Raw genomic sequence first — 12,675 nt, 5'->3', positions numbered from 1 at the left:
TCTAGCACGATGTTGTCATGAGTCCACCAACCATAACAGTGGCCTTAGCTGCCTCCGCAAAGGACCCAGAATACAATATGAATCTTTTCCCTTCATTAAGATTGACGAGCGCCCATTTTTGACTCTTCGCCCTCCACAGAATGGTTATCTCACCATCATTTTATCCATCCACGTGGAGGGAAATCCATTTCCTCGTTCAGGTAAATCGTTTAAAACCAATGCTTCAACCTTTGACCTTTTAAAAAATCAATATTTTTTGCTATGGTTGCATGTTTAAGCTTCTTAATGGTTGTTTTTATGCACATCTTGTTCCATTATCAATTCATTTCTTCTTTTCATCAAGATCACCCTGTCCTAAAAGACACAAGAAATGTTTTTGTTTCTTTTTGTTTTATCTTCAATAAAGCTTACTTTTCTTTCCTTTTTCCATGAGTCTGGTGGGAGAACTTTAATGTTTTATCCTTAGTAAGGGTATGCTTAATGTTTGTATATTTTTTGGGTTTTCTTATGTGCTTCATTGGTGGTTAGCTTTCATTCTAACTTAAGTGTGATGTTGCTATTGTTCACAAATTGCTGAAAAACCCTATCTTTCGAGTATTTTCTTGAAGTTTTATTTGGCATGCTTTTAACCCTAGGCTTCAACGCCCTAGTTGTGATTCTATTTTGTGTGTTATTTCCCTCATTATCCAATGGAAATTCAAAGATGATGAAGAAAAGAAATGAAAATCGAAGATGAAGACAAAGACTTTTGTTAGAGCTGATTGTGGTTCTTCTCCAATTTGTTCGTGGGGACGCTTCACACTTAAGCGTGGGAGGAATGATGACCGGGAAATCAGTGCAAATAAAGGCACCAAAATGTGCTCACATGGAAATAAGTTTTTGTAAAATGACTCATTGCAATTGTACCCCTTTGTCAAAATTTCAAATATGAAGCAATGTAAAATGTGTAGTCCAAAAAGGCTCACATTAAAAAATGTTGAAAGGAAAGGGAAGGTCAAACACCTTTTGTCTCATTCCAAAAATTGAAGGGTCTTTTAGACCTTAACGCCAAAATGTAAGCAACCAAAATTTTATAATATCAAGAAAAGAAAAGAAAGAGGCTTGTTGGGTGATTTGAGGAGGTGGGAGGTTGAGGTGGTTACACCCTCTCTCTTCCTTTATCTTCTCTCACGCTTCAATTCCTCCTCTCTCATTTTGGCACAACACTTGCCTTCTTGTTCTTGCTTTTCTCTCTTGTGCTCCTTTGCCAAATCTAATGGAGAGTGAGGAAGAGGAAGAGAGTGAGGATGGAAGTATTTCTCTCAATTTCTTGTATGCCATTCACTTGTGTGTTTTGGAGTAATGGTTCTTGGTGAGGAAGAAAGGTTTCTTGCAGGTTTTTGTGGCCAGCAAGTGTGCTTGCAGCCTCTCTTAGCCGGTTCGTGGTTCATATTGTGCCATGGTAGGGTGCTCTTCACCCATATATTTCAACCATAATGATCATGAAAAACTAGGGTCGAGACATCTCAACCATAGTGATCATGAGGACATCCCAACTCTTTGGATTTGTGAGACAATTACTCTTTTAGCTTGTTCTTTAAGGGGTTCCATCCCAAGGCTCCATCCTATTCCCAAGAGGAAAGACCTCCCAAGAGACATAAAAGAGCTCAGACTTCTAATTTCTTATATCAGATTTTGACAAAGAAGAGAATTCATTGTAGATGTTAAGTAGAGTAACTACCAAAATATGGCATGCGTGAACAACATTAGAATTATCATCAACAAAAACATTTGAGAGTAGAGGTAGTTACCATCAAGGAGGGGAAAGGGGTGAATCATCTACACCCTTATGGATTTATCAATACAACATAAGAGGGGGTGTGTGACTATTGCAAAATGAAAAGGGGCAATCAAGCATCCTTGCTTGATGCTCCTATGCATAGTGAAGTTACTTGAAGAGTAGCCATTTATGGTAGGAGTGGCGATTACATTATTAGATAATAAAGCACATGTCATAGTCCAAAATGACATAGCCCAAAAATGCTCACTGAACCTTTCCCTCTAGACGGGCACTTAAAAAAAATCCCAGGTTCCTCTATCATATGCCTTTTCAAAGTCCATGTTTAGTAGCAATAGATAGTCATCTTTAGAGGCTAAGGCATCATCAATACCTAGTATAATATTAAGGACATGTGATATTCCGCCATTGAGCCGTAAGGCCTTTCTTCCCCCCTTTTTATTTTAACGAATTGATTAAAAAATAAGTAATATTTTTAATTACATCTCCCCCCTTGTCAATGCCGTTGGTTGGTGGCAGGAGGGGGAGTTAAGCTCAGAACAACAGAGGAGAAGGAAGTGACCACTTGGGAGTGGAGGAGGAGATCATGACAGAAAAAGGTGTGGCGTGGTAGAGGAGGCCGAGGATCACGAAGATGGAAATTGCGATGAGGGGAGGGGCACACGTGTGCCATCTCCAACCCCACTATCTCTCCTTCTCCTTTTGTGTTTATGAGTCTTTTTATTTTTTGTGAACGTGGTTTATTCTAATAAGAATTGTGTTCAAACTTATTGACAGTCTTATGTGACTTGTCAAACTAGCCCTTTTTTCTTTTTTTAACACTCCATTTTCATGCATAGATTTTTTGTTATTAATTTTTTATTGCGGCTACATACACGTTGTTTTGCCTTGTTGCCATGCAAACACACCTTTTTGGCACCAAATGCATTGTTTGAGTTGTCAATTATGTTATTGTCGTCTTGTCCACTTTTCTTTTTATCCTGCGCTTTAATCCAACGTATGGATTTTGTAGACTGTTTTTCCATGCTTTCGCATATCAACCCCTTGGGTGCCCACATGAATGCCAATATTCCATCCCCTGATGTGCACCATTGTTAAAGAAGTGATTGGTCATGCTCTACCCCCCCCCCCCCCCCCCTCTATCTCATACTCTATTGATAAATACAAGAGGGAAACCTAATTCTTGAAATCCATTGATGTAATCCTCACTATCAATTTTGTGTGAATTTTGTATGCCTTATGAACAATTTATGTTGTATTCATGCATTCCATCCAAATTGTGCAGTGCGTATTGAGAAGCCAATCCTTGTGTGCAACATTCCATTCCACAGAACTCACATCTTATTTTAATTTTAAGAAAAGGACTTGTCACTCACCCTACCCTCTATCTCATGCTCTATTGATAGATTCAAAGGAGGGCAGCTTATACTCACATCCCCATCTTGTTAGTATGCAAGCTCACATCACTCAAGCATATTGATGAAGATAAACTTTGGCTTGTTGATGATGTTGCATAGTGTATACTGATGAAGAGGCATACCTAGGGAGATAGCTAATAGATTAGACCACTATTCGTATATTGCGTGCAGTGGCCACTCATAAGACATGGCTACTTTATCAACTGTATATTATTAAACCACTATTCTTGAATCAAGACCTCAAGAATGAGATGTACATGATTCAATCACTAGGATTTGAGGCCTTCCATTATGAGAAGAAAGTTTGTAAGCTAAAAAAGGCATTGTATGGGCTAAAACAAGACCTAGAGCATGGTACTAGTGAATAGATAAATTCCTTTTAGGCTTGAATTTCAAAATATGTGCCTCGAATGCTAACTTGTATGTTTATAGGAATGGTGCAAAGTTTGTAGTGATTGTCCTATTTGTGGATGACCTTGTTATTATATGTGACTATGAAGATATGATCCATTAGACTCGAAAGGATTTGAGCTTTGACCCCATAACACCCTTCCTTCCTCCCCCTATAGACCCCCCCCCACTTTAAGAAAGCATGCGAATCCTCTTCCTTTTTCCCCCTAATTATCACCAACTTCCCCTTATAGATCATTCTTCCCCCCCCCCCCCCCCCCAAACCAATTTGAGAAGGAGAAAATGAGAGGGAGAGGTAGTGAAGGAGAGAATGAGAGATAGAGGAGAGGAAAGGGAAATCTAGAGTAAAGAAGGGTACGAGAGAGAGAGAGAGAGAGAGAGAGAGAGAGAGAGAGAGAGAGAGAGAGAGAGAGAGAGAGAGAGAGAGAGAGAGAGAGAAGAGGTTCAAGAACTAATCCCTTATTGGCAAAGGCTCGAGTACCATCTCTCCCCACCACCACGAGTCTTGTAGCCACTCCATCGATTGCCTTTAAGTGGACAAGGAGATCTCAAAATTCAATACAAGACATAGGGAATTTGGGCACCAAAGAGTCCTTCGAGAGAAGTGAAGGGTGCTTTCTAGTTCCAAAATGGCCCCAAAGCGTAAACTCTCCCAAGCAATTGGAAAAGCCGTGACTATGTGAGAAGGATAGGGAAAAGACACCACCATCAACATGAATGGGGTATCAATCGTGAACGCTAACTCAACACTTCAAAACTAGGTACCACTACCATGTCTAGTAATTGAAATCGAATATTTAGGCATGGGCATTATTAGGAAGAAGTCATACCTCACATCGAGTAACTTGCATATTTTGAAAGGTAGTTGAAAAGGGCTTGAGTTGTCATGAATAGATTAAGCATGTACGGGTTATTGTGGTAATTAAGTCAAGTATTAGGTTCGAACTTTTGCAAACACATCATAGATTGCTGGTGTACATAAACATTTGGTATAGATCAACGGCATCCTGTAGATTATTGTAATGAATTAACTCGCATTTACAAGGAACTCATGCACACTCGCATTTAAATATTTAGGTCACACCTTATGTGTTGCATGAATGCATTAGAAGGAATTTTCATGAATGGGTATCCTGCATTGTATCGTCAACTCAGGAAAGACTTGCATCTAGAATTGCATGGCATCATGAATAGCCTCAGTTGCATCACATAATAGGGATGCATCTAAAAAGGTAGATCTAAGATGCACATGTGAATTCTCAAGCTTAATTGAAAGGGCCGGTTTGGAAAATGAAATCCTATAGGATAAGTGAAGCCAGGATTTAGCTAGGATTTAGCTCGACTCAACTAGAACTCTAGTCGCAAATAGGTCAAGTTATCTTTATGACCATATTATGACTTAGAGTCAACATACTCTTTTGGTCTCTATCCTAATAACCAATTCCGAAGGGTCCAAAACACTCTTGGAAATATCATTTCCAAAATATGATATATCTTGAAGCTAACACAAGAGACTTGGATATTGTATCCACAAGAGGAATGACTATTTGCCACATTACATTCGATGCTCGCAACTATTTCAAAATGGTAAATAGACTTTGACTTACAAGAGGAGTGAACACTAAATCCTGCTATCTTGAGGGAAGGAAACCCCGGGGCAAACTTAGAACCCTGTTTAAATTCTAAATATGGGAAAAATGGTTTCCAACCGACCAAATAAGACCCTAGACCAAGATCTTAACATAAGAACCAAAGGATAGTAACCTAGGGAAGCTGTCATCTGTAACTATAGTGTAATTTCTCACCCATATTAAGTAAAAGAGAGGTCGGAAGGAGGGTATTGTCTATCCCTCAAAAGATAATGGAAAATGATGTCAAGGCCAGAAAGACCCAAGAAGGGCAATGCTAAGTGTTTAAGATGAGGACTCCACCTTAGCACATATCCGAGCACTCACGTTCATTGTTGTTTGTACTTGTAACACTAGATTCAAAGTTTGTGAAAGGAATGTATGACCCAAATTACAAAGTAAATTTGAATAATGAATCAAGGTGAATTCAAGGAGGGCACACCAATATACCCCTAGCTGGTCTCCAACCCTAGCCAAGGGGGTTCCAAATAATCATGACGAGAACATGGGCTGAACCTGCCACGAGAGGTCTCTCCGTGGGTTAGTTTGAATGTAGGAGGATGCTTGGATGCCAAGGGGGGCTCTGGTTGTAAATACCCTGCCTCTGGGTCCTACTCAAACGATTTACCTGACTCGAGATGGATTCTCAAGGCCCTGTTACTAGTGCAAGGGTGAAAACTTGGAGGAAATAAGATGTATCCCCATGGATTGCGGATTCTGTCCTTTTTGGATAACAATTTGTATCTAAGTCAAGATGTTAATATAAAGTTTGCTTCCAAGGAATCCGGTTATGTACTTATTTGATAAGTCATACCTAAGGGCATGAAATTATCAATATTGATGATTGACTGCCAATGCCTCTCACTACACCTAAGTGACTCGACCATGCCTCTCACTACACCTAAGTGACTCGACCATTGCACGTTGTCACGCTATATGGACTATCCCATTCCACCTTGTTTCCCTTTTCACACATGTATTAAAAATTGTATATTTTAATATACTGTATTTTATTCAGGAGAGCTAGTTAGACTCAATAGTGTGCAGCACAAGAAATCTTTTTCCCACTCCCATTGTCTCTCCCTGCACCATAAGGTCTAGCCCATTGTCTCGCTAACTCATTTTTTTAAAATATTTAGCCCTCTAATTCTATTATAAAATTCTCATCAGTCCCCAATGTCTCTTCCTACACCATATGGATGGTCCCATTCCACCTTGTTGGTCTTTTCACATATGTATTGAAAAACATATATTTCATATAATGTAGTTTATCTAATAGTTGGACTCAATGGTGTGTAAAATAAATTCTTTTTCCACTCTCATCCTCTTGTCCTACGGCGTAGGGTCCATCTCATTGTTGCTCACTCATTTTCCAAAAAATATTTAACCCTCTAATTCTATTACAAAATTCTCATCCGCCCCCAATGTCTCTTCCCATGTTGTATGGATTGTCCCATTCCACCTTGTTTCTCTTTTCACAGATGTATTGAAAAATGTATCTTTCATATAATGTAGTTTATTTAGGAGTTGGACTCAACGGTGTGGATGAGACAATTCTATCCCACTCCCATTCTCTCTTCCCATGCCATAGGGTCCGTCCCATTATTGCTTATACATTTTCCAAATATATTTAATCAAATCCTATTCCCACTTTCTAGGGAAATGGCTACTACCATATGATTGGAGACTTTAATACAGACCTCACAATGCATGAACTCCTTGCACCTTAGAGTCCAATTTAATTTCTGTGCATCATGGCATTTGGGTTGTTTTCCTTTACCCTTATCTTTTTTTGTATTTTTGTTTTCCTTCAAGGTCAAGTGAGATTGAATGGAATCATATCAATATTTCCTATGTTTAGAAGATATTTTCATTGGTGAGGAGTACCTTGCTATATAGTGAGTTGAGGGTTAGTAGGGATGTTGTTTTAATGAAATGAGTAGCTGGTATAATAATATAAAGAACGCAAATGGGGTTGATGAGCATGAGAGTGTGACTGTGCAAAAAACAAGTTAATAGTCACAAACATTAAGTGGACAACAAGAGTCTCCTAGTCATGGTTCTATTGATAGACCTTGGAGTGGAAAATTCTGGTCACAAGTTACGTTACTCCACCACTATATCAAAGATGCCAAGAAAAGGTAAAGAGAAAGTTGGGGACTCACCTATTGTGACATGTGTATCATCAAGTTTCTTTCATGTCGATGCTGATTCAGATGGGTATAAGTAGGGCTTAGATGAGGAGTTTGGGATTCCATCTACTAAAACACCTAGTGTATGGAAGGCATAAGAGGATGCTAAAGCACTTGGTAGTAGTGATCCAATTCCATGCAGGTCAAGTAGAGTAAGAAAACCAATGCAATGATTGACATATGATAGCTATGTGGCTCATCACTATGCATACATGGCTAAGGTTGTGCATGATGTGGAGCCCACTTGTTTTGAGGACACATTGGGGGTAATGAGAATTGGGATTGTTCTATGGATGAAGAAATGGCTACACTGATGGATAATAGAACATGGGAGTTGGTGCCCTTACTTGAAGGCAAGAAAGCTATTGGCTACAAATGGGTTTACAAGGTAAACATATATTTCTATTGAGCTCTATAAGGTATGACTAGTTGTGAAATTGTATAGCAAACTCATGGTATTAATTATGAGGAGACTTTTGCTCGAATGGCTGAAATGGCCACTATAAGGGCTATCATAGTAGTGGCTATATCAAAAGATTGGATCATGCATCAAAAGGATGTTACGAATGCCTTCTTGTAGGGGGAGTTACAAGAAGAAGTTTATGTGGAGTAGCCACCTCGTTATGTGAATGACAATCATCTAGATTATGTATGTAAGCTTTGTAAGGCCTTGTATGGCTTAAAGTAAGCACTAGGCATGACAAGATTGCAAAATACTTTAGCATTGGATTTCACAAAGGATAGGCTAATTACTCACTCTATGTACGTGAGAGTGGTATAGGTATTGTGGTCATTACCATATATGTGGATGATTTGACCATTGTGGACAATAGTGAGATAGAGAGTGGCAATGTAAAGGGACTTCTTAAGACTAAATTTGAGATGAAGGATTTGGGGGAGCTATGCTATTTTCTCGGCATAGAGATAATCAAGACTCCAAAATGTATATGGTTGTCATAAAGACAGTATTCATTGGATATATTGAAGAAGTATGGTATGCTGATTGTAAGCCTATCTCTATATCTTTGGATATTAATGGTAAGCTTAACATTTACTTGGGTGACAGAGCTTCCCAAGTAAATGTTATGTAAGAATTTCATGAAAGCTTATGGGCTGGTCATAGAGGTGTTTGGGGTACTTTTGCAAAGAATAAAGAAAGATATTGGTGGTAGGGTATGTATAAGGATGTTGCTCACTTTGTGGAAACATGTACGACATGTCAAATGTATTTGTCTGTGAGACATCGAGATGGATTGCAGCCCACATATCCATTATCTCTTCATTTTAAGTGGGTGGTAGATTTAGTCACGATGCCTACAAGTCTTTGGAAAATGAGGTATCTTGTGCTCTCTCATGAAGACTTCACTAATCAAGTGGAAGGGAGAGCTCTACGTACTAAGACAACAAATACCGTGCGTACTTTTCTCTTAGAAGAGATCTTTTATTGATATGGCTATGTGGGAAAAATTACTGTAGATAGGGGTGAGATGGATGCAGATGAAGCTCATGATTTCTTTGCATGGTTGAGGTTAAAGCTTGCTTTAACTTCAGTCTATAACCCTAAAGGAAATGGAAAAAGTGAAAGAGTTTATGCACCTAGTGTGAAGGCATTGGCAAAAGTATGGAGAGAAGGTAAAAGAGTGGCCACGATTGCTTCCTTATGCCTTGTGGACTGACAAAACAACTCATAGTGTTGTTACAAGATATATGCCTACAGAATTGATGTATGGTCAAAAACCTATCATGCCGATAGAAGATATGATAGTCACATGGAGTGTGCTACCTTCGAAGGAGGATTTGGATCGAGAGGAGTTGTTGGCCTTACACATTAGATAGTTGGAAAGAAATTCAGAAGACATAGAGGCAACAGTTGCAAAATTAAGGGCAGCAAGGATACAGAACAAGAAACGGTTGGACAAAATCCATAGACTGAGACCAAGAACCATACAAGATGGGGATTTTTATATTAGCAGTTTAGACAACCAGCATAGTGCCATGCGTAAAGTTTCCAAAAGATGGTTTGGACCCTATGTGGTAAGACATGTGTTTGATAATGCTATTTATGCATTAAGTAAACTAAATGGGACAGCCATGAGACCTTTGGTAGCAGGAAAAAGAATCAAATTATTCAAGAGGTGGGAATCTACTACCTATGAGTTGCCAGAATTGGAAGAAAGTAGTGGCCATGATACAGGGGCTAGCCAGGAAGATATGGAAGATGAAGAAGCAAAGGATATGGTTGTAGAGGATGAGGAGGACTCGGAATCTAGTGACAACTAGGTTTTTTGGCATATACTGGAGGACGTGCAGGTTTAGAGGGGATGGATCTCGTGATGCTATGCGGATACAGTGTGAAAAAGCATGGAATGCATCATCATCTGACTTTCTTATTGATCAAGAGAGTTAATGTGATCTGAGTCATTACTACTAGTGTGAGTGGCATGGATTATCCAAAAATACTAAATTTTTGGATAAATTTAGCCTATTTTTTATATTATTTATTGTAAAAATCTAAAAAAGTTAAAAAAGCTTCTAGATTAGGATGGCATGCAAAAAGCAAGTTGCTTTTTCAGCCAATTATTGGATTTTTCATAAAAAAGACAGATTGGCAAATTTGTGTGTCTCGCGATCGCTGTTAATAGGCTAAAAACTATACTTTGAACTAGAAGAAGAAGAAGGAGTGAACTTGGAGATCCTTGAGCAAGTGTCCTAGTGTTTTACTCCCCTTTTGAAGCCAATGGAGCCATCAGATTTGGGTTTCGAGTAGCAGAGAAAGAGCTGTTATTTTTTATCCATGTTTTGGGTCTATGAAGGAGGTCCAAGAGATCTAATGCCTGGAGATTGCTTCTGAATAGTGCCAGATAAAGGATTTCAGGTTCTTTCAATACATATTGATTCAATTCATTGTGCTTTGTCTTTGTCGTGTTTACCTCTTGTCTATTCATTTTCTTCTCTTCCATCTCCTATCTCTACTTCCTTCTACCTTTGATCTCTAGTGGATTTGACCTTTCAACAAAAATGCCTCTGACAATGTGATCACTAAGTACGAACCTGCTAGGAAAGAAGAGGCGGCACAATAAATGTGCCATAGCCAAGAATGAACTACATGGGTGTAGTCTAGCTATAGAATCACTAGCTTATCCTCACATCAATCACCTAACACGCCAATGAATAATATCATGTCACATCACCAAGACACATAGTGGATGTGAGGTCATGTAGAGCTCGACATCTCAAATCTCCCCCTTGAGCTCACATGAGCTCTTGAACTCCAAGCATAGACCTGAAGTGTCGAAGATTCTTAGCTCCCAAGGCGTTGGTGAAAATGCCATCAACGTGTTCCTCTGTGCTGACATAAGCCAACTCAATATCACTTGCTAGAAGCTGCTCTAGAATGAAATGATAATGGATCTCTATGTGTTTGGTTTGTGTATGATACACTAGGTTCCTAGCCAATTGAATGCTACTAAAGTTATCATAGTAGATGATAACCTTGTTATCTACATGCATCCCCAAATCACCAAGTAACTTGCGTAATCAAGCTACCTCATATGCTACAATTGTAGCACCTCTACACTTTGTCTCTATACTAGACAATGCAACTATTAGCTATTTCTTAGTGCTCTAAGTAATAGTAGTACTTCCAAAGGAAAACATAAAATCACTGGTAGATCTCTTGTCTAAAATACTACTAGCTCAATCTATATCTATATAATCATGCAAGTCTAATGGCATACCTGCACCATAGAATAAGTCATAGTCTAATGTGGACTTGACATAGCGCAATGTGTTCTGCATTGCATACAAATGTAGCTTCCGTGGAAGCTACATAAACTGAATCTCCAAACTAACAGTGTAGTTTAGGTTTGGCCTAGTGATCGTTAAATAAATGAGGCTCCCCACAATATTATGATACATAGTGATATCCTCAATGAAGTTACCCAAAACTCGCAATGGTATACCCTGTTTCTTTTTAGCATGTTTCCATAAGTATCCATCTTTTAAGAAAAACCCATAGGCTTTCCTCTTGATCTTCTTAAACTCCTCATCTGACCATTCATCTCTCTTTGTTAATGTACTAAGGTATCGACCAATTCTCAGCCACTCTCCTGCATATTTGTCTTCCAGAAACACTTCTACACAACATACAAAATATCTAAAGTGTCTTCTCTTTGTTTTCCAAGCTTCTATTAATGTGTAGCAACACCTTGCATTGCTAAACTCACTCTTGTAACATCATTTTCAACCGCAAGAAAGTCATCTTCTTCCTTCTCATCCATCATCCCATCTTCATTCTCATAGAGTGCCCAAGATGGGAGTCTTCATAGTTGTGATATCCTTTCTTTCAATTGCAAGCTGAAACTAATCATACCCCGAGTAAAGATCATCCAAAGAATAGATCACTTTACTTGCAAAAGCCTTTGCAAATTCATCAACCACATGACCTGCACTCACATTTCTTATGGTCACTTTATTGACATGTTGCATGTCTTGAATAAATCTCAAAGCCCCATTATTTTTTGGCACATTAAACCAATGATTTGAGTACGGGGTTGAAGAGGGCTCCAAGGTCTTCATGCGAATCTTTTCATTTAGCAAATCCATCAGCTTTGGCATGTAAGCTCTAGGCACTGGAATAGGCCTCAAGTTCCATGGTTCATGTGGCACAGTAAATATTACCATAGGAGAGACAACATTTGGATTCACACAACTTATTTTAGTTGGCTGAAATGCAAATGTGTTTCCATGCCTAGCCAAAGCAAAAGAAACACTTCTGCACCAACTTTCAATTCTTGTAATGTTTCATATGTAAACTGATGACCTATATCTTTAGGATCACGTAAGCTTGGCTGCCTTGACACTTTTTCATATAGACCCTCACTCTTTGGTGGAAGTGGCAAAGCAATTGGTTTCATCTTTTTGTCAATTGTCTTATACTTTGTCTCCACAAGTGCTTCAACCCATTGTAATCCTTCCTGATGAGTAAACAATGCTATGACATCATACATGTCCAAATTACATACTAATAACACTTTGTTTTCAACCTCATTTCCTGCATGTATAGTTGCTGAAATTTTATTCATAGTATCATTAATATTCAACCCATAAAAGATGCCTGAAATGCCTTCATTTTCAGCTAACAATCCCAATGCTCTCAGTTCCTTAGTAGCATGTTTCATAGATATGCGTTCAGCCTTGCAGATAGCTTCCATAGGCTTAAACTAACATGAACTGTTTGCTATAAATTA

The sequence above is a fragment of the Lygodium microphyllum genome, chromosome 20 (genome assembly GCF_053477565.2).
Source record: "Lygodium microphyllum isolate KBCC chromosome 20, Lygodium_microphyllum_v1.1.10, whole genome shotgun sequence".
Taxonomy (NCBI): Eukaryota; Viridiplantae; Streptophyta; class Polypodiopsida; order Schizaeales; family Lygodiaceae; genus Lygodium; species Lygodium microphyllum.
The sequence above is the reverse complement of the archived record's forward strand: the minus strand, read 5'-3'. Positions refer to the sequence as shown.